Source organism: Rhinatrema bivittatum, chromosome 5, assembly GCF_901001135.1.
Source record: "Rhinatrema bivittatum chromosome 5, aRhiBiv1.1, whole genome shotgun sequence".
NCBI classification, from domain to species: Eukaryota; Metazoa; Chordata; class Amphibia; order Gymnophiona; family Rhinatrematidae; genus Rhinatrema; species Rhinatrema bivittatum.
The window spans coordinates 161,407,007-161,431,216 of record NC_042619.1 but is presented as its reverse complement, the minus strand read 5'-3'; positions in this window follow the sequence as shown (position 1 = coordinate 161,431,216).

Genomic DNA, 24,210 nt, shown 5'->3' with positions numbered 1-24,210 from the left:
GCAAGGCCCAGGCTTCAGAGCGGCCTCCGGAGGAAGGTAAAAGGCCTCCTGTAGTGCAGCAACAGGGGGGATCGCAACAATAACTAGGTAAGATACCTTTTTTTAGGGGGGTTTAGCTTAGGGCTGGGGGGCGGAAGAGTTAGGGGAAGGGAAGGTGGGGGATTAGGGAGTTCCCTCCGAGACCACTCCGATTTCGCAGCGGCCTGGGAAGGAACAGAGGAAGGAACAGAGGAAGGCAGCGCGGCTCGGCGTGCACAAGGTACACAATTCTGCACTCCCATGCGCACGCCGACCCCTGATTTTATAACATGCATGCGGCTGCGCACGCATGTTATAAAATTGGGAGTACATTTGTGCGCACCAGGTTGCACACACAAATGTGTGCCATGCGCATATGTTTTAAAATCTGCCCCTCAAATGCATATACATCCTACCTTTTGGCCCAATCTTAAAAGGGACACATGATTAAATTACGGGGGTTTTGCACATGGCCGCACCTTGCACGTTCCATGCACATTTTACAAAGGATTCCACCATGTGTGTAACCCCTGTTATGTGCAGAAGTTATGGGCCCAAAGAAAGGGTTGGGCCGGACGGTGTGGTCTGGGACGGGAGGGGCGGGGCGGAGGGGGGGGAGGCCGGGAAAGCATGTGCCGGAGATTATTCTGCTCAAATGGAGCAGTAAGTACCAAAATAAAAAATTTAGAAACAGGTTAGGTTTAGGGGGTAGGAGGTAGGGAGGATAGGGGAAGAGGGAAGAAGGTTAGGTATTAATTTGAGCAGACTGGGAGGGAACTGGGGCAGACATGATTGCATTGCTGCATGTATTTTGTGAAAATTCCCCCACTGGATGCTCCGCCCGCACAAGAGCATGTGGATTTTAAAATCTGGTGTGCATATGTGCACGGCTATCGGATTTTATAACATGCACATGCTGGCGTGTGCATGTTATAAAACTGGCGTGTCCATGTGCACGCACTGCTTTTAAAATTGGCCCCCTTGTTGATATGCTCCTTTTATACATAAAACATTACCTCTTCAATGTATTTTGGTTTTAGTAGAACTAAGTTTGAATGTTAAGGCAGAGTAATCACAACCGAAGCATAGTTACAATTTGATTGTGCAACCATAAAATGTACATAGTTATTCCATTCCTTTATGAAAGCGCTAGAGAATAAAGATGCGTCTTCATTTTAGGAACTTATTTCTTTCATTCTGTCTTAAGGTTCAGTCCTTTAAGTCTTTAGTTTCAATTATCTGACTCTGACACTCTCTAAAGTCAGAGTATGGGCAATCTCTCTCTCTACTCTTTATGCCAGTGTATAAGAAAGAATAAACACTTCACTGAAACAGCAAGCTCTCAGGAAAGGCAAGCTAATACAGGTCTCAGAAAGAATCATCTTATCATTTCAGTTTTCAGGTGATAATTCACAAATTACATTATATCCATGAACAGATCACATATCACTTAACAAAATGACCACAAATTTAATGATTCCTCAGTTTAAAGGATGGGTTTCTTTTCACTTGCTGACAAAATGCTTTCTCCGTGCACTCTACACTGTAGAAAAAATTAGGATGGAGTGCTTTTGAATCATGAGGCTTTCATTTTAAGTTAAACATTGAACTTACAAAATCACCATAAAATTCCACACAACTATCTCTTTTGCATTCCTTTATTTCTTTTGAATCATATACTGTTTTTCTTCTTTATGTGAAAATGCACTTTATGGCATCAATATATTGGAAACTATATCATAGATGGATGGACAGTTCAAATCATCCCTCATATTTCTTCTATTTATATTATTTTCAATATCTATTATTTACTTAAGCAGTTTGTTTACTTCTATGCTCAGGCGTATAGAATTGTCATGATTTATTATTTTTCATTCTCGTAAAAGTATATATGTGATGGCTCACCTCAATAGGCACATCAATAATTACAGCTTAAATGGCTATTGTGAATATTTTTCGCATTTTATTATATGAAGACAGAGGACTCTACTTTCAAAAGATTTTTTGATGCAGACATATGACTGGAAAAACTCCTTCCCAAACAACATTTTCAGCAGTATCCATTGTTGAATTGATCAACATCAGGGATGTGCACTTCAGATCTCAAGGGTCCCACAATTGGTCACATTTCCAGGATATCTGTAATGAATCTGCATAAGATAGATTTGCATGCACACTGTTTCAACTGTACACAAATCTAGTTCATGAATATTCTTAAGGATATCCCAAAAACCCAACCAGTTAGGGAACTCTTAAAGACCAGCGTGCCCATCTCTGCTGCAGCATGATAGAAAGTGTTGACGAGGTGGAGTTTGATTTTAAACAGTATGCATATAAATTCATATGCCCAGGTTTTGCATTGCAAAAGGTAGGTGCAACTTTGTGTGCATGAGTTTCTGTGTGTACTTTCACATAATTTTCAAAGTGAAGGTAAGCATATACATTTGCTTTGAAAATTTCAATTTATACATGCAGCTGCTACTTAAATTACCTATGATGTCACAAAATTACTCTCAAAATGCATTACTATAGATCACAATAAACTTCATTATCCATATTAAGCCTGGGAAAATTAATTACACTTTAAGAACTGTATTTAACTTATGCAGGGAATGCAGAATTATGTTCTTTCCAAGGTTCTCAGGCCCCTGCAGTGCATAAAGGGGCAAGTAGCTTCAATATCTGACCTCCCAGCTTCAAATCCCCTCTCCTCCCCCCCCCCCCTAAATCTCATCCTAGAAAAGATACAGCAAGTAGCCATGACCCAGTACAAACCAACCCCTCATTCAATTTGCTAGAAAAGCGGCACCCCAGAACCCTTTGAAAACCCCCAGCTACCAAAACTCCCTTTTATCCCAGGACATCCATAGGTCTCTTGAGGCAAGAGTAGTGCCTAAATTCAAAATGGAGCCATCTGAATTGAGACACCCTCCTTAGACTTGCACATACCATGTAGTACACAATGGTAGCCTTAGATTATCCAGCATGACTTTGAATTTTGGTGAATTTTGGTGCCTGAGGCTACCTTTGAGTGAAGGTGCTTCATCTTCCTTATTGCAGACATTGCTATAGTCAAAGGGATTTTCCATGTCCAAATATGGATAATAAACCTCATTCTTATATTGAAGCCAATAATATAATGCACATTGGAAAATGTGGACCAGTATAAAACCCACATAAAGGGGGTTTATTCGGAGTTGTAAAAATGTGTAGTGCCTATCAGCAGCATTTTCAGACTCGAGATATGGTTATTTTTCTTTGACCTAGATAGTGAATACATTTTTTTCCAGATACTTTTATAAGCCCTTAGTGGGAATAAATCTTTTATGAAATGATTATAAGAACAATGATGTCCATAGTGAGGAAGCTAGTGAACAGGAAAGGTATGCAGGTAAAGTCACTCAAATAACTTTAGTCAGATATCCAATGGAACTTATACAGATAAAGTTATCCTGACTACCTTAAGGCACATATTTGTCTGACCAGATTTATCCAACTAACTCTTTGGACAAAAGTGAGACTATACCCCAGGAATGCTCCCAGTACTGTCTCATTTTACCCAGATAATTTGTTTTTGGACAAGTTGCATGGGCAAAATTTACCAGAGAATGGGGATTGGGGGGGGGGGGGGGGGGGCTGGGGTGAGGAGTTGGGGTAATATACAAATCATGAGGTTTGTCTGACTAATTCCAAAACTTAGTCTAACAAACCCTTTGATTATCAACCTCAATATATGTATAGAGACTCTGCAGAAAGTAAGATTTAAGAGAAAAAGCCTGTCCTTGGTTAAGCCATTCATGGAGTTTTGTTCTTTTAAAGCTGTACCATAGTTCTTTGAAATTATGGGTTGGTAATGGGAATGCTGACACAGCATGAATGATCGCTAAGTTAATGAGCCCTATAATAATGAATCACATACAATGTACTCCTCAATTAACTTTTTCACCATGCATTTCAAATCAGATTTAAATTCATTTTGCAGCTGAAAATTAGTGTGAAACTAGTTTCCGAACTCAGTGGGTCAGAAAGTAAAATGAGTACTGTAATTATGTAAAGACTGTATCCATGCTTTCAAATAAATAAAATAAATATTTAAACAGTGACTCAATGATGCAAATCTTACCAAGTGACTTGAAGAAACTTTAGCTTTCAGTTTGTTGAAGAATTTATTGAAAAGTCCATATATATCAGGATGGTGCAATTCTTTTCGGGTCATACTTTTACAAATTATTGTACTACTAAATGTCCATTTTTCAGATTAGTACTTGTTGAACAATAACACATACAAATTTACTTTACATATTCCTCATTACTTCACTTGTATAATCCTTTGAAATGTATTTTTAACATGATTTTAAAAGCATTGGCTTTCATTCTCCCCCAAACTGAGACTTAAAGGAAACATTATGATTAAAATGTGTTTGATTTTACTTTTGTTCCACAAAAATATGTTCTTTTTAAGAAAATTCAGTTCAGAGGCCCTGTGTAAAAATATCTTATAAAAATACTTCATATTACTTTTTAAACCAGTTTCCACTTGAAACAGCATAATACATTATCAATTAAAATATGTGGTTTCTCAATAAGTGGCCATAGATCCTTGCCCACCCAGTAGGTGACAGAAAGGGGACAGACTATTTTCTGCAGATCCTCCCTCTGAGGATGCTTTCAATGTTTCAGTCCTTGTCCAGAAGAGGAAGTCAGAGGCTTAGTGTGTGTTGTCAGTTAAGTTAGGGTTTTCTGGAGAGAGCAGCTGGTTTTTGCTCCTGCACTGTTTGGTTGGGAGACTGCCCATATCCAGTACAACTGTTGTGTTGCGACACACCAGTGTATCACCAAGCACACTCAGGTGTGTCACCAGACTTCCCGGTCTCCCGCTGACCCAACTGCTCTCCCTGCTCCAGCAAAATAAAAACTCATCCTCTACCCGGGTTTAAAATGTTGATAGCCCAGGTGGAACGTGGCAGGAGAGCTGGAGTCAGCAGAGCCAACATGGTCTCTTCTTCCCATCCCTCATCACCTGGAAAAGAAAGTGTTATGCAGTGGTCACACATGCAGGAAGAAGAGACCATGCTAGTGTGTGCAGCATCAGCTCAAAGAAGAGAGATGCAGCCTGAAAAAGAGCAGCGCAGCAGGGAGCAAAAGAATAACAACCTCAGCCCCCGCGGTTGATGGGACTCCATTCTTGAAGCCGCAAGGGCTGGAAGTGGAGGAGGCTGCTGCTGCCACTAATGTTACGTGTGCCACCCGCGGCAGACCCATGGTGCGGCCCTCTCACCTTCTTCTATGGAATCCAGCTCCTGGTTCCTCTTCACTGGCAGTGGTGGGCCTCTAGCTCTGACCTCGAGTCGCCTCCGGTGCCTCCGGCTCTGCCATGGTCCCCAGTATTGCCAGCCAAGATGTCCCTGCTCATTGGGCCTCTCTGTGTAGCCCACGGAGAGATGCTGCCATCGGCACCACGCCCCTCCCTAAGCATGTGTGCATCGCTGATTCTTTTAAAGGGCCCGCGGCGGGAACCAGGCCCCGGCCCCAGATGCTAATGTCAGACTTTTCACCTTATATAAGCTCAGGCCTCGCAACAGGTCTCCTCATACTCCAAGTACTCACTAATAGAGAATCTTCTCTATGTCATGTTCCTATCTCCTGTGGTTCCCAGTTCCTGTCTTCCTCATTCCTGCCCTATGTGTTGGACTGACTTTCTGGATTTCAAATCGGCTTTGTTTGACTACTCTTCAGCCTGTCTCCAACCCCGGACCTTTGCTACTTTTGACCACGTATGCCTTCTCTGTGCCCTGACCATTGCCTTGATTGACTACGCTACAGATTACTCCGTGTCCAGAGTTCTACATTGCTTGCCACGACCTTCGCTTGTCACCAGCCCTTATTCCAGCCTGTCAGTGAAGCCTCCTCCAGCCTATTTACTGGACGTGGACTTACAATGCTTCGGCCTTTCTTTGCTTAGGCGCCTCCAGTTACCTCCTGTTCCATTGGTGTCTGAGTTCCTGTACCGAACCCTTTCCAGGGTAGGACTACACCACCTATTGACTGCTGTCTCTGGGCTGAACAGCCTTATTCACGAACCAACCTCAAGGCCCACCTAAGTCCTGCTGGCCCCAGCACCCAAATGCTCAACCCGTGGGGAACGAGGGCTGGTATAGGTGAAGCTCCAGTGGCCTCTATTTTCAGCCCACTCCACCTGCCGACGGTGGGGACCCATAGGTCCCTACCTACGGGTTGCGACAGCCCCACCTCGGCCAAGGGTCCACCTCCGACGCAACAACTAAGGCTGGAAGTGGAGAAGGCTACTGCTGCTGCTAGTTCAGTGGGGGGAGAGAGAATGCTAGTTCAGTGTGGGGAGAGAGAGAGTGAGTGAGTGGGCAAGCATATGTGTTTGAGATCGTGTGTGTGTGTGTGTGTGTATGACAGCATGTTTGTAAGTGTGTGATTGAAAAACTCTTCGTGTGAAAGAGAGTCTGTGTGTGATCGAGATCCTTTGTGTGACTGAGATCCTTTGTGTGTGAGTAGCATGAATGTAAGTGAGAACCTGAATGTGTAAGTATGATTAAAAGCCTGTGTATATAAGTAAGAGAGAAAGCATGTGTCTGTCTGTTTGTGACTGAGAGCTGATGTAGGTGAGAGAGCAGATGAGTATGTGATTGAGAGCCTGTAAGTGAGAGAAAGAAAGAACATGTGTGAAAGTGAGAAAAAGAGAGAACATGTGTGTGTGAATGAGAGACTATGTGTGTGAGAGAAAGAGACAGCAGGTATGTAAGTGTGAGATTTAAAGCTGAATGTTTGTAAGTGTGAAAAGACAGACAGTTTGAGAGTAAATGTGTGATGAAGAGTCTAAATAAGTGAGAGAGAAAAAGCATGTGTATATGTGTGTGATTGAGAGCCAGAGTGAGAGAGAGAGCTTGTGGGTGACAGAGAGAGGAGAACGTTGCAAGCAAACTATCCCTCCTCCTGTGAATTCAAAACAATCTCAGGGCACCTGGTTATCAAATGTTCCCAGGTATGCAGAACAAAGCATTTTTTATCCTAATTTTTCATTATTGAGTCTTTGTGTCTGCTATTTTGAAATATTTTATTGGTATATAGACATTTTTATATGAGATTGTAATTATTAGATATTCCATTCATCAGCTATTTTGAAATCTGTTCTTTTTGTTAGTATGGTTTTACTACTATTGATTTCAAATTTCTTGATTTGTTTTGAGGACTGATGAAGTTTCTCTTTTTCCTTTATTACACTTCATACAGTCTCTCTGGCTTTTGCAGTTTCCTGTACAGTTTTTGTCTGCATGTTTTAGTTATGCTTTATGGTCTCTTTATTCTTTGTTAGATGAGGGTCTGCACATGTGTCTGAGGTGAGGTATTCTGCTGGCATGTAGTTTCTGTGTTTCTATAGCAGACTGCTTGGTCCATTTTCCTAATAGAAGTAAAGATGTGCTTCTGGTTAGAATTTCTTGTTGGGCTTCATTTCAGGGGCCCCTCCACAGGAATTGAGTTTTTTCCCACGGTTTGGGTTTTTTATTTCGGGGGCCCTGATTTTTGGGATAGTGCGCACTAACTCCTGATAGCGTGCACTAACGTGGCAGAGTTAGGGCACACTAACAGGGAGTTAGCATGCTCTAATGGGAGTTAGCATGCAATAACTCCCATTAATGCGCACTAACCTGAAAATTAAGTTTTTCTGAAATTTTGGAAAAAATTAAATCGTTTTTCGGTTCTCTCGAACCATTCCAAATTAGGCAATTTCATTGAAATTGCCCAATTCAGGAAAAACAATTGCACATCCCTAATAGGAGATATATTGATGTCTTAAGGTCTGGTGTAATATTTTCAGTGTTGCCTTTTCTTAGGTAAGGGGCTGAAAATTGGTGTTTTGTATGGGATGTTTACTATTTATGCAGTTTCTGTTCAGGCAGAGTACTTGTCTTTCCCTTGTGTCATTCTTAACAATAAAAATAATACTGCACCTTTATTTTTTATTTCCACTGTGAATTGTAATGAGCAGTATGTTACACATGTGTTGCACTCGGAGGTGGACCCTTGTCCTGGGGCAGTGGAGAGACACCTCCTGAAAGGGAACAGAAGGCAACTGCCCACAGGGGGTGGAGCACTGGAGGAGACACAGGCTCGGATTAGCTTCACCACTGGAAGCCCGAGGTCCCCCCGGGAGGAGCCCATAGGGATCCGGGCTACTTGGACTTAGATGGGCCTCGCAGGGTCTCCTGGGAGAGTAGAAGTCTGGCATGCCCACAGACACAGGGAGAGCGTGATCGGGTTAGAGACTTGAGGTCCGATGGAGCAAGGAGGACCAGAACAGTGTAGGTGATGACAAGGCAAGGAACAGAGCCAGAATCTAGGGATGAAGTCAGGCGAGCAAAGGTCAGAGTCCAGAGGTCAGTCCGTGAGATGGTCAACAAGGCAGAGGTCAGATACTGGAGGTCAGCCGAGGTCACAGGCAGGCCGAAGTCGGAAGGCAGGCAGCAGGCAGGTAGGCAGGTCAAGAGACAAGCTGAGATCTTGAGGCAGGCAGGCAGGTCAAGGTACAAGCTGAGGTGTTGAGGCAGGCAGGCAGGTCAAGGAACAAGCTGAAGTCTTGAGGCAGGTGGCAGACAGGCAGGCAGGTCAAGGAGCAAGCTGAGGTCAGTACCAGTTAGACAGTCCGGAGGTACTACCTGGTGAAATGTACAGATGAACACAGGAACAAGACAAGCAGGAACTAGGATGCAGGAACAAGGCAGAAACAGGACTGGAACAGAAGGATCCTGGAATGAGACTTGGAACAAGACAAGAGCAGGAACAAATGCAGAGGCAATCTAGCATACAAGCCATCCTGATTGCCAAGGCAAGGAAGCACAGATAGGAACTTCCTTATTTTGGGGGATCAATCAGGGCACGCCGTGGAGCTAAGGCCTGCCCTTGGCCCTACAAGAGGCCGGGCAGTCCGCGCGCATGCGCGTTGGGGCATGGCCAACATCGCTGAGGATGCCGAGCCTCGGTGTGAGGCCTGGCGCGCAGTGGAAGGCCCGGGGACCGCGCCACAGGAAGCTGGGGCCTAGAGGAGCTGGCAACTACTGCTAGGGAGGCTGACCCAGGACTTTCCATGGGACCATGAAGGTGAGCAAGCCCGTGCGTGGGACAGCCGCAGACAGGGTGCATAACATGTAAGCGTGGTCTGTCAGGTATGTCACGATGAGAAAAAGGTTGAGAACCACTGTGTTACGGAATATTCCTTCCTTGAAGTAGAAAGGACTAAAGCAAGAAGTGTTTTTTCAAATTTGGTCAAGCCTGGGTGAGTCCTGTTCCTGCTAATGAAGCAATCCTCTTAACCGAAGGACAGGAGGGAGACCTGATTTTTCCTTTCCATCCAGTGAGAGGAGTACAGTGACTCTTCACTCAGTGGTAAAGTTTTGTATATTTGTGCAAAGTTGTGTTTTTAGTGACGAGGTTTTTGTACTACTCCTTCTCACTGTGTGGCTGGGCTGTAAAAGCCCTCCTGGTATCCAGAAAAACGGGGCCATTTCCCTAAGAGGTCAACCACAGAAGGAGTCTAGATGAGAAGAGGTCAAGATCAAATTTGAGACCCCAACTGGATTTCCACCCTGGGGAATGCAGGACACAAGCTGTGAACATCTAGGACTCTGTTGGATTGCAGGTGCACAATTTTGTTGGGATTTAGTGGACTCCCCTCAATAGGTTTCCTTTCCCAGATGGGACCTATGCCCTGCAAGCAAGAAAAGGACACCTGCTCAGTGAGAAGAAAAAAAGAGTTTCCTTTTTATGATTCAGATCAAACACAGATGTGAAGTAAAACAAATAACACAATGACTGGACATTTATTTAATTTATGCAAATCAAAGTAACATTTCTTTTTGAACATCCACGTCAGGTCCAGCCTGTTTATACAGCACTAACATCACCAAAGGGGACGGTAACACAACCCAGAGAGGATTCCCATTCACCAGGTAAACCTTTCCCCCATTGAAAGAATCCACTCCTCGGGACGTAATAAAGTTGGAAAAGTGGCAAAGGAAGATAGCCTTAAAAGAAATTATTTTCTGTGCTCTCTGAATTACAACAAAATCTGGGGAAAGGGTTAAACATGCATTTTTAGTTGTTTGTTTAAAATATTTCTATTCTCTCTTTTTCAATAAATTGTAGAAAGCGAATTACAACAAAAACGATAAATATCAGAATAAAACCAAAAATACAATAATTCAAACAAATAAAGCATAAATGACAGGAAATAAAGCCTGGTGGGAATCAGAGGGTATTTTTTTATCTATGGATGTGCAATACCGAATTTATGTAGATGACTTACAATTTTGTTTGAGATTTAACACTGATGGTTCTTTACCTTTTCATTGATTTAATCAGTGTATGCAGGCTATACAGGAATGGTTAGGATCTTTTAACTTAGCTTAACATTTTACAAGTACAGTAATACTGTGAATATAAAAATAGAATAAATCAGGAAGCACAGGAAATCTCCTTTGGAAATATTCTTCTGCCTATAGCATCAGATGCAAGAAATTTGGAGGTGTTATTGGATACAAAGTTGATTATGAAGTTGAAAGTTAAAATGATTGCTAGATTTTCATTTAGTAAGTTATTTAGGGGGTGCGATAGGATGTTAATTAGCTGGAGAGGAGGAGTCAGGGCGGGGAGGGGGAGGGTTTGGCCATGGCACTGCTCCCGGCAATAATGTGAGGAACATTATCGCCGGCAGTAGTGTGGCGAATAGCACCACCTTTCACAGTGGTGCTATGCGCACAAAAGGCTGCAGCCGGCCACACTATGGCCAGCGAAATCAATGGCTGCGGCCTTTAGCAGGCCCAACCCCCCTTTGCCCCCCGCCCCCTTTTTTGCTGGATTCATCATTCTGTGAAGAATTCTGTGAAGAATGATGAATCCAGCCCTTAGTTTGAGTTGAAACACCTATTTCTGGTCAATAGTGCAGACCTTGTTTTGTGCAAACTTGATTATTGTAATGTTCTGTTTGTGGGCTTGCTTAAGAAATTGGTTAGGGTGATCCAATTAGTACAAAATGGTGTGGCAGGAGTGATTACTAGTACTAATTATTAAGACCACATTACACCAGTATTGGAACAAGTACATTGGTTGCCAATGTCTGAATGGATAAATTGTAAAATGTTATCTTTGATTTTTAAAGTTTTTTATTTTGAAGAGTATTCTTTGGCAGATTATGTAAGGCACCATACTGTATATGCATGTATCTTCTCTAGTCTTCTGATCAATACTTGCTATCTCTTCCCCAGTTTAAAGGCTATCATTACCAAGAGACATAAAGTAGGTCATTATCCATCATTTGGTCCCATTATGTGGAATACTAGGGAGAGAAATTTAAGAAATATGGAAGAATATAATTTTTTTAGGAAGCACTTAGGCCTGGATTTATCAAAATGCGTTAAATACCGCACGCGATAGGAAAAGGGGCGTATTTTATGCTAATTGCGTATTTATCGCAATTGGCGATACATACCTGTGCGAAGAGCTAGTGCGATACCAGTTCATATTCTGCGATAAGTGCCAAGTATTTCCTGCAGCCAACCAGCTATTCTGGCCAGGCTCTCTCTCTCACTCTCTCTCTCTCTCTCCCCCTCCCCCCGGGGCTCTGGAGCCTTCAAATTGTCTAAACTAAGCCTTAGGGGCACATCACAAATGGCGAAGACACTTCATCGCATGGTCACGGCTGCTATCGCACAGCCTAACGCATCTGAAAGAGGTGTTGTTAAAATTTGCGTTATGGCTGTGCGATACCTCTTCGCAGCCAGCCTAACCCAGCCCACTCTCCGCCCCTACTCCTCCCATTTTTGTAATTTGCATCGCACCATACGATATGGTGCGATCGCATGCGGTAAACACGTTTTCGCATGCGTTAAGGGCTTATCGCATGCGATAAAAGGTCTATCGCATGCGAAAACGGGGCTTTTCGCATGCGATAAGCCCTTAACGCATGCGAAAACGCCTTACCGCAGTTTGATAAATGACCCCCTTAGAGAGAGACATTTTTAAGAAGGTTTATGGAGTTTAATCTGATCTATTCTATTTTATGATGCATTTTGTATTTGTATTTATGTTCATATTTGTGAGTGTTTGCTTTCCATGCTGATCTACCAAGTGTTGGTTGTAGTGTAATTTAAAAGCAACGTAAACACATAAATAAAATGAGGCACCAAAAGAAATGGATGAAATTCATGAATTAAAAGCCTAAGAAAATGAAAATGCCTTCAACTTTTTCCTAAAAAAATAGCAAATCATTTTCTTGCCTGAGATCTAGAGGTAAGCGATTGCAGAGTTGTGGGCCCAGAAATGAGAAAATCTGTCTGTAAGTCACTTGTAACTAACAATTTTTGAAAGATAATATCACAAATTGCCATTTATTGGCAGGACATAATGTACGAGACAGCACATAAGAAACTAAAACTCTTTAAGATATGTATGTCCATCATCCTGCAAGACTTTAAAAATTAGTATTAGAACTTTGAATTGTGACCTAGCATCTATAGGCAGCCAGTGCAAATATATCTGCTTGGAGGTTATATGGTCACTTCTTTTACAACCTGTAATCAAGCAAGATGAGGCATTTTGGACTATTTTGGAAGATTTGATGATGCTTTTTCGGTAAGCCACAGTTGATTGTGTTATAATAATCTAAGGCAGATAAAACCAATGCTTGAACAATGGATCAAAAATCCTTCTGGCATAAAATGTACCTTAGATGTTTCAACAATTGTAGAGGTGAACTTTCAAAAGGTATGCACGTAAAAAATAGTAAGTGCACATGTAAAATAGCACATGCGTGAGAATATGCTATTTAAAAAACTCAATATACAAGCATAAATCAGAGACCGAGAGTAAATTTACATGAACAGAAAAGGGGTGACCAGATGTTCCAGGCAGAGGCCAACATTTACATGCTTATGTTCCTATTTAATAGCCTTCCAAACTTATGCACATACATCTTTTTCTGTTCAATATCTGGTGTAAGTGATCGTAGACATCTTAAAAGTGAAAAAATGACTGGCAGTGGTTGATGGGTCTGGGTGACATGGGGGAGGGCTTAAAGATGAAGAGCCGGGTGGGTCTTCATGAGCTGCAGATGGACTGAGCAAACTTGTAGACTAATTGGTAAAGCTAGTAATTTCATTGCCACTTGCATGTTAGAAAATCCTCTGACTTAACACATCTAAAAGCTGACTTATGGGGCATAAATGCATCTAAATAACCTGAGTAAAATCTATTCATGTATCATTTGCACACACGACTAGCTATGTAGCATAAGAACATAAGAACATAAGAAAATGCCATACTGGGTCAGACCAAGGGTCCATCAAGCCCAGCATCCTGTTTCCAACAGTGGCCAATCCAGGCCATAAGAACCTGGCAAGTACCCAAAAACTAAGTCTATTCCATGTAACCATTGCTAATGGCAGTGGCTATTCTCTAAGTGAACCTAATAGCAGGTAATGGACTTCTCCTCCAAGAACTTATCCAATCCTTTTTTAAACACAGCTATACTACCTGCACGAACCACATTCTCTGGCAACAAATTCCAGAGTTTAATTGTGCGTTGAGTAAAAAAGAACTTTCTCCGATTAGTTTTAAATGTGCCCCATGCTAACTTCATGGAGTGTCCCCTAGTCCTTCTACTATCTGAAAGAGTAAATAACCGATTCACATCTACCCGTTCTAGACCTCTCATGATTTTAAACACCTCTATCATATCCCCCCTCAGTCGTCTCTTCTCCAAGCTGAAAAGTCCTAATCTCTTTAGTCTTTCCTCATAGGGGAGTTGTTCCATTCCCCTTATCATTTTGGTAGCCCTTCTCTGTACCTTCTCCATCGCAATTATATCTTTTTTGAGATGCGGCGACCAGAATTGTACACAGTATTCAAGGTGCGGTCTCACCATGGAGCGATACAGAGGCATTATGACATTTTCCGTTTTATTCATCATTCCTTTTCTAATAATTCCCAACCTCACTAATGAACATATCTTGGGTGTCTTTTCAGACTTATCTGGATATGTAAGATAGTCCGGAAAAGCTATAAAAAGTAGGGATGTGAATCGGGTGATCGATCGTCTTAACGACCAATTTTGGCTGGGGGGGGGAGGAAAATCTGATCGTCATGGTTTTTGTTTTTCTTAAATCGTAAAAAATCATAAATCGGTGGAGGGCGGGAAAACCGGCACCCTAAAACCCACCCCGACCCTTTAAAATAATAGCACCTTTAACTACTTAGACAAATGTGAACATAAGCAGATAAATAGTGCTTTTTATTAGGGATGTGAATTGTTTTTTGACGATTTAAAACAATCGTCAGATATATTTTAAATCGTCAAAAATCATTAGAGCCGCTATACAATAACAATTCCCCCGATTTATCGTCAAAAAATCGTAAATCGGGGGAGGGAGAGGGCGGGAAAACCGGCACCATAAAACCCACCCTGACCCTTTAAAATAAATCCCCCACCCTCCCGAAGCCCCCCAAAATGTTTTAAATTACCTGGGGTCCAGTGGGGAGGTCCCGGCGCGATCTCCCGCTCTCGGGCCACGGCTGGATAAAAAGAAATGGCGCCGGTGGCCCTTTTTGCCCTTACCATATGACAGGGCAAAGGTAGCGCCGGCGCCATTTTGGTTCCTGTCACCTGATGTCACGAGTGCAGGAGATCGCTCCCGGACCCCCGCTGGACCCCCAGGGACTTTTGGCCAGCTTGGGGGGGCCTCCTGACCCCCACAAGACTTGGCAAAAGTCCAGCGGGGGTCAGGGAGTGACCTCCTGCACGCGGGCAGTATTGCCAATATTCAAAATGGCGCCGGCGCTACTTTTGCCCTCTCTATGTCGACATAGTGAGGGCAAAAGTCAAAATGGCACCGGCGCTACTTTTGCCCTCACTATCGCCATTTTGAATATTGGCAATACGGCCCACGTGCAGGAGGTCGCTCCCGGACCCCCGCTGGACTTTTGGCAAGTCTTGTGGGGGTCAGGAGGCCCCCCCCAAGCTGGCCAAAAGTCCCTGGGGGTCCAGCGGGGGTCCGGGAGTGATCTCCTGCACTCGTGACGTCGGGTGACAGGAACCAAAATGGCGCCAGCGCTACCTTTGCCCTGTCATGTGGTAAGGGCAAAGGGCCACAGGCGCCATTTCTTTTAATGCAGCCATGGCCCGAGAGTGGGAGATCGCGCCGGGACCCCCCCACTGGACCCCAGGTAATTTAAAACATTTTGGGGGGGGCTTCGGGAGGGTGGGGGATTTATTTTAAAGGGTCGGGGTGGGTTTTAGGGTGCCGGTTTTCCCGCCCTCCACCGATTTATGATTTTTTACGATTTAAGAAAAACAAAAACCATGACGATCAGATTTTCCTCCCCCCCCCAGCCAAAATTGGTCGTTAAGACGATCGATCACCCGATTCACATCCCTACTTTTTATAGCTTTTCCGGACTATCTTACATATCCAGATAAGTCTGAAAAGACACCCAAGATATGTTCATTAGTGAGGTTTTTCAAATAGATAAACACACATTTCTCTCTATCAATTTTCTCAGAGAAGTGAGATCTGAAATTGGCCCAGCCAGAGCAGCAGGGGTTAGTGACTAACCAAGGCATTCTTCTAGCAAACTTGGCATTAAAGCTTCACAGAAGGAAGTATTGACAATATCCGCAATGAAATCATCAAACAATTCTTTTAGACTGAGAATAAGTCAGGGAAGGCATGAGTTCAAGTAACAGCCTGCTGTCTTCAATGTAGTCAACACCTTCAGAATATTTACAGAGTTGATGTTTGAAAATTAAGCCACATTTTGAGGTCAGATCTTGAGAAAAATGTGAAAACAGAAACATCTGGTAGTGGATACAACATGATTGACAGCGGAACAAAGAGAAAGAGTTGAATTGATACAACAGTCAGAAAGGTCTCTGCATCAATGGTACTATCTGTCTCATAATGCCAGGCTTTTGAAGCAACTGTTTTGCAAGAGATCTTGTGGTTGAGTTAAAGAAGCAACAAATCTTGTGGTAAAAAAATCTATTTTATTTTTTTTTCAATTATTAGGGCAGAGTTATACAGCTTCAAAATAATGTTCAGCTCACTACTTATCTTCCATCATTTCCTCTTCTTACATATAACCTTCTAAGCACTTTATGGTGTGGGAGGGAGCACAGGAGTCATGTCAATCAATCTTGTTAGGTCTAAGGGGATCCATTTGGTTTAAAGCATGGCACAAGGAAATGCTATGAAATTCTATTTTTGTGGTAACATTTATCTTGGTTAGAATCTGACTGTGACTGTAGGCATTCCCAACAAAATTTACAGGCTGATACAGTAAAGTGCGCTCGGCTGAGTGCACTGTTTAACCTGTTTAACCTGCTTTTAGCAGGCGTAAATCGTGGAACAAAGGTAAGGGAGGGGTTTAGATAGGGCCGGGGGGGTGGGTTAGGTAGGGGAAGGGAGGGGAAGGTGGGGGAGGGCAAAGGAAAGTTCCCTCCGAGGCCGCTCCGAAATCGGAGCGGACTCGGAGGGAACAGGCAGCGCGCGCTAGGCTCGGCGCGTGCAGGTTGCACAAATGTGCACCCCCTTGAGCGCACCGACCCCGGATTTTATAAGATACGCGCGGCTACACGTGTATCTTATAAAATCCAGAGTACTTTTGTTTGCACCTGCTGTGTGAACAAAAGTATGCGATCGCGCAAATTTAGAAAATCTACCCCTAAGGGATCTAGCGCATCCATAGCACAAGTTCAAACCCCCCTGAAACTAACAGCACTCATCACATGCAAATGCATGCTGATGAGGCTATTAGTCATTCATCTCAGATATTGTAAAAAAAAAAAATGTGCACCCAATCCACAGACATAAGATTCTGAGCATCCCGAAAAAGTAAACAGAAAATCAGAAAATACTGCTTTTCTGTGCAACCTCCAACTTAATATCATGGCGAGATTAAGCTGGAGGAACCAAAGATTAAAAAAAATAAAAATGTAAAAAGTGTACTGGCGGGTCAGATTAGGGATGGCACAGGTTAGGAAAATGGATACTCGTAAAATTGAGCATCCATTTTCTTCACCCGCTGACAGCCACCTGTCCTGGGCCAAAGGGCCACAACGGGTATGCAATTGTCTCTAGCACCTCCTTTTAGTGTGACCCCTCTTTTCAATACCGTATCGCGCACCCAGGAGATGGGGCTGTGCACGCATTGAAAGAGCAGGCGCTGAATTCGGATTTGCTTTTTTAGCACATCCATACAGTATCGGCCTGTTAAAATGCTACAAATTAATAGCTCCTTGCCTGATTCCAATAACAGAAAATGCAACAACTGTTTCTTGTATGGGTGTTGGAAAAATAACCGTGAATTATATAAATACATGGTGTGATGAAGGCAAAAGAAAGTAGTCAAGAATTGCTTCTGGTTCAGTGGCAGGGGGAAAGGGGAATTGGATTCAGTCAGCAAACAACAAGGGCCCCAACTTTTACGGTCTGAGGAACTGATAAGCATGAGTGTAATCTGCACTAGGGATGTGCAGAGGGATGCCATACGTTGCATTCGTGATTCAGATTCGTCGGGGAGCAGATACGTTGCATTCGGCCGTATGGTGCCCCGATGCGTTAATACGGCGATTTCTATTCGTGTCCCAGCTAAAATTAAAATTAACTACAACCCCCCACCCTCCTGACCCCCCCAAGACTTACCAAAACTCCCTGGTGGTCCAGCGGGGAATCAAGGAACCATCCCCTGCACTCTCACATCCTCGGTACCGGTTTCATCATGGCGCCGATAGCCTTTGTCACAGGGGCTACCGGTGCCATTGGTCAGCCCCTGTCACATGGTCATCGGCGCCATCTTGTGCTCCTACCATGTGACAGGGGCTGACCAATGGCGCCGGTAGCCCCTGTGACATAGTATGGGCAAAGGCTATCGGCGCCATTTTGAGTACTGGCATCGGACGGCCAGAGTGCAGGAGATCACTCCGAGACCCCCCAGGGACTTTTGGTCAGCTTGGGGGGGCCTCTTGACCCCCACAAGACTTGCCAAAAGTCCAGCGGGGGTCCAGAAGCAACCTCCTGCACGCCGGCCATCCGATGCCAGTACTCAAAATGGCGCTGATCGCCTTTGCCCTCACCATGTCACAGGTACCGACAGTCGGCCCCTGTGACATAGTGAGGGCAATGGCGATCTGCTGCCAGTATTCAAAATGGCGCCGATCGCCTTTGCCCTCACATGTCACAGGAGCCGACCGTCGGTACCTGTGACATAGTGAGGGCAAAGGTGATCGGCGCCATTTTGAGTACTGGCATCGGAAGGCCGGCGTGCAGGAGGTCGCTCCCGGACCCCCGCTGGACTTTTTGCAAGTCTTGTGGGGGTCAGGAGGCTCCCCCAAGCTGGCCAAAAGTCCCTGGGGTCCAACGGGGGTCCCAGAGCGACCTCCTGCACTCCGGCCATCCGATGCCAGTACTCAAAATGGCGTCGATAGCCTTTGCACATATTGTGTCACAGGGGCTACCGGTGCCATTGGTCAGCCCCTGTCACATGGTAGAAGCACAAGATGGCACCAATGGCCATGTGACAGGGGCTGACCAATGGCACCGGTAGCCCCTGTGACAAAGGCTATCGGCGCCATGATGAAACCGGCACCAAGGGTGTGAGTGGAGGGGATGGCTCCCGGACCCCTCGCTGGACCACCAGGGAGTTTTGGTAAATCTTGGGGGGGGGGTTCAGGAGGGTGGGGGGTTTGTTTAAATTTTTATTTAGGTGGCCGTATAATTCGGCGAAGATTCGTGTATTCATGGGGAATCGCGATACGTTTCGTTTCCCCACAAATACTGCGAATAGTGTAATATACGTTGCAGATCGCCAATACAGCGAAAACGAATGAACACCCCTAATCTGCACACAGGAGAAGTTACTACCCTTAACAGAAGGCATAAGATTACTACCCCTAACCAATAATCCTTGTTGTTTTTGATGCAATTGCAACACCACTCTCTGCTTTGAAGGAGGAAGTAGGGCGTGGACAGAAAGAAGTACTTAGATTCAGAGACAACCAACACATCATGACTTTTTACAGTCTGAGGTACTGATGCACTGACATTAGGGAAAAAACACAGGACTGTTTCTACAGACAAGTCCGTAAGCAAAGGTTGTCAAGCAGCACTGACTGAATCATTGGGGTGATCTGCATGGCATGGCAGATGCTACCATGGAAAACTTGCTGGGCAGACTGGATAGACCATTTGTCTTTTTCTGTAATCATTTTTATGTAATTTTTGACTATACAATCATTTTGAATAAAGAACAAATTGATGATGTGTCCATAAGATTGGGTAGACAAACCCTGTGCAGCAAGTTGACCTGGAAAGGGACTCTAAAAATCACATGATGTGAAAATTTGCCTGCAGAAGAGAACAGGTGGTTGAAACTCCATCTGAGTTCCTGACCAGACCACTTAACAAGCAACTCATGGCACTCCCCCTTTACCAAGCACTTGCCTGTGCACCAGGCATCAGAAATGACCATACCTGGAAACTTTTCAATTGTGGCCATCCTTAGATTTGTTGTGGAAGGATGGAAACCACACCAACACATAAAAATGAATTTTAAAAGTCTGATGGGTGCATTCATTAGGGGATGTGAGAATATGTCGGGCCGGCATGCACTGAATGGATTTTAAAAGCCGCCCAGATATGTGCGTATCTCCTCTGTATGCACAAATGAAAAGTTTCCAAAATGGGGCAGGGCATGGGCATCGTGTGAGTGGGCATGGGCATTCCTGGATTTTAACTTGAAATTAGCTCATGAATACTTATGTGCTCTGGCGCATGGTTTCCATTTACTTCTGCTATGGATGACATGAAAGTAATAAAACATAAAAATCTAAACAGATCAGGGGGGTTTTAAGGAACAGTTCTAATAGTGAGGAAGGAGGGCTATTAAATTAGGAAAGTTTGAAAGTCCTATCCATTAACTGGGCAAACTGGGAACAAACAGAGTAAACTGGCAATGGTGTCAATGTGCGTGCCTTTTAAAATCCCCCCACTTATGTGGTAGAAGCAGCATTTGCGCACACAGTCATGCACCCACTTAAAATTGAGCACATATGTGCATGCAGCCAGGCTATTTTATAACATGCGCCCATATACTCATGTATGCTATAAAATAGCCGCATTTCTGGGTGCAGGCTGATGAATGTGCGCACATGTGTGCCTGCATCTCGGTATGATTTTTTTCTCTCTTTTTCCCTTTACCCTCCAGGAATGTCCCCAGTACTATCCCTGTTCCTGACCCTAGGGCTCTTCTCCTTGCTAGGCATTAGGGATGTGAATCGTTTTTTGACGATTTAAAAAAATCTCCGATATTTTTTAAATCGTCAAAAATCGTTAGAGTGCGCGATACAATAGAAATTCTCCCGATTTATCATGAAAAATCGTTAATGGGTTAGTGTCCACTAACGGGAGTTATTTGGGGGGAGGGCGGGAAAACTGGCACATCAAAACAACCCCTAAACCCACCCCGACCCTTTAAAACTAAACCCTTACCTTCCCCCACCCTCCCGAACCCCCCAAAAAATTTTGTATGAGTACCTGGTGGTCCAGTGGAAGCCCCGGGACCGATCTCCTGCTCTCAGGCCATCGGCGCCATTTTGGCTGCCACTAATAAATATGGAGCCAATGGCCTGATAAAAAAAAAACCCACCGACCCTTTAAAAATGACCCCTTTGCTTCCCCCACCCTCCCGAACCCCCAAAACCAATTTAAAATTACCTGGTGGTCCAGTGGGGGCACAGGGAGCGATCTCCCGCTCTCGGGCTGTCGGCTGCCACTAATAAAAATGGCGCCGATGGCCCTTTGCCCTTACCATGTGACAGGGTATCCGTGCCATTGGCTGGCCCGTGTCACATGGTAGGAGCACTGGATGGCCGGCCATCCAGTGCTTCTACCATGTGACAAGGGCCGGCCAATGGCACATGGTAAGGGCAAAGGGCCATCTGCGCCATTTTTATTAGCGCAGCCGATGGCCTGAGAGCGGGAGATCGCTCCTCGCGCCCCCACTGGACCATCAGGTAATTTTAAAACAGTTTTGGGGGATTCAGGAAGCAAAGGGGGTCATTTTTAAAGGGTCGGGGTGGGTTTTTTGTTTATCGGCTTGGGCGCAGCCGATAAACAAAAAGCAATCGTGCCGGACTATAAAAATTGTAAGATTTGAATCGGAACCGGAACTGAACCGATTCCAGTTCCGATTCACATCTGTACTAGGCATCTTACTCAATAAAGAACAGCTCTCTGCTTCTCACTCCTGCCCATTCCAGTCCCTGGCAGGTGCAGGAATGGAAGGACAGCAGGTGAGACTGAGGCTGGTACAGACAAATTTAGATAACTTTATTGGCATGTCAATTTTTAAATGTGTTTGAAAAGTGATTAAAGCAAAAAAGAGGGAAACATTACCAAATAGTGATAACATTAAGATAAAATAATGGGGAGGAGGTGTACAATTCCCAGGTTCTTGTGCTAGTCCATATTTTCTCTGATATGATCAATTTCCTGGCCTGGTAGCAGTATACAACATATTTTGCTGTCAGTTTTCCCCAGAAGATAACAGAATCCTTCTGCTCCCTAATCCAGCCCCAGTTCTCCTGTTGTTTCTCCTGCCTTCTAGAAAGCCTGCAGAGAACAGGTGGAGGGATTTCCCAGGTGTCTTCAGAAACAGAAAACACCCCCCTCTACACACACACACACATACACCCCATGCCCAAGAACCATGGTCACAAGTCAGTACAAGAAGGGACAAGGAGTATACAGCCTCAGCTACAGTGGCTGTGGAAAAACAGCATCAGCAGACTGAAAGCTTGCTAACTCCCTTCCAATCCTATGCCACCCCCTCTTCCTGCTTCTCCTCAGTGGTTGTTCAAAATGAATCAATTTCTCTAGCCCTGGACACCCTAGGATCTTTGATTGGTGGTGCACAATACACATTGCTTTTAAATTGGTGTTGCCTGTGCACCACTGTGCACTAATGACCTTACACCTATGAAACAGATAAATCTGGACAGGCCATGGCACAACAATGAGAAATAAATTAGCTAATAAAGCAACATTAAAATTCTCAGCATAAAACACAGGGCATGAAACAAAAAGGATACCATAAATTAAAAAGTGAGGGTTTCACCTTATTCCTAAAGCCTAACTTGTTACTTTTGAGATTAATATTGTTTGGTATTTCATGCCAACAAGAGGCAACAACTACAAAGAAAGTACACAGCTTTTTCTAACACAGTCTCATCTCTGCAAACAATGAAATGCTCATAAGGCCTTCAGGTACTACTTTTAGTGATCACATGGGCACACAACCAGTAACATATTCTGTAATATATCTAGATCCTCTTCCATGTAACACTTTGAAAGTAAATGTTTCTATTGTTATGCAATTACTTTTATGCTCATGGGAGCAGTTGGATAACTCTTCTGAGAGGTATTGGTTTTTATTATGTCCATTTTGTATGTTATTTTCTATTGTTTTGTTAATTACTTCAAATAAGAACATAAGAACATGCCATACTGAGTCAGACCAAGGGTCCAACAATCCCAGATCCTATCAAGAGGGAGGCAAGTCATAAATATTAGTATAAAATAAAATAAAACGAATAATATTACATTTCGAGGGAGCTAAAGGATTAGTACATTCAGGATGGCATAGGTAAGGATGCGGAAGCATTCAAGATAGCACACATTATTATCTATATATATAAAAGGCATGTGTTGTGTCAATCAATCTGTCACACTGTCATTTCTGTGTTTGGCAACCAGGTGGAACCTGGGACAGTAGAAGGTACATTGTGAAAAGACAATACACTCCATCTGGAAAGACCTGTCTATCAGGCTCCCATAAACTAGGGATGTGAATCGTGTCCTCGATCGTCTTAACGATCGATTTCGGCTGGGAGGGGGAGGGAATCGTATTGTTGCCGTTTGGGGGGGTAAAATATCGTGAAAAATCGTGAAAAATCGTTAAAAAAATCGAAAAAATCGAAAAACCGGCACATTAAAACCCCCTAAAACCCACCCCCGACCCTTTAAATTAAATCCCCCACCCCCAAATAACTTAAATAACCTGCGGGTCCAGCGGCGGTCCGGAACGGCAGCGGTCCGGAACGGGCTCCTGCTCCTGCATCTTGTCGTCTTCGGCCGGCGCCATTTTCCAAAATGGCGCCGAAAAATGGCGGCGGCCATAGACGAAAAAGATTGGACGGCAGGAGGTCCTTCCGGACCCCCGCTGGACTTTTGGCAAGTCTCGTGGGGGTCAGGAGGCCCCCCACAAGCTGGCCAAAAGTTCCTGGAGGTCCAGCGGGGGTCAGGGAGCGATTTCCCGCCGCGAATCGTTTTCGTACGGAAAATGGCGCCGGCAGGAGATCGACTGCAGGAGGTCGTTCAGCGAGGGTTCCGGCGCCTCGCTGAACGACCTCCTGCAGTCGATCTCCTGCCGGCGCCATTTTCCGTACGGAAAATGGCGCCGGCCATACGCGTATGGCCGGCGCCATTTTCCGTACGAAAACGATTCGCGGCGGGAAATCGCTCCCTGACCCCCGCTGGACCTCCAGGAACTTTTGGCCAGCTTGTGGGGGGCCTCCTGACCCCCACGAGACTTGCCAAAAGTCCAGCGGGGGTCCGGAAGGACCTCCTGCCGTCCAATCTTTTTCGTCTATGGCCGCCGCCATTTTTCGGCGCCATTTTGGAAAATGGCGCCGGCCGAAGACGACAAGATGCAGGAGCAGGAGCCCGTTCCGGACCGCTGCCGTTCCGGACCGCCGCTGGACCCGCAGGTTATTTAAGTTATTTGGGGGGGTTCGGGAGGGTGGGGGATTTAATTTAAAGGGTCGGGGGTGGGTTTTAGGGGGGTTTTAGTGTGCCGGCTCACGATTCTAACGATTTATAACGATAAATCGTTAGAATCTGTATTGTATTGTGTTCCATAACGGTTTAAGACGATATTAAAATTATCGGACGATAATTTTAATCGTCCTAAAACGATTCACATCCCTACCATAAACACATAAACAGCCAGGGCCAGTGGAAGAACTAGGTGAACTAAGTTACTGTCTAGGGTGCCACAGGTTTGGGGGCAGCTCAGCAACCACCTACTGCTTCAATTGGACCTGCTCAGAATTGTGAA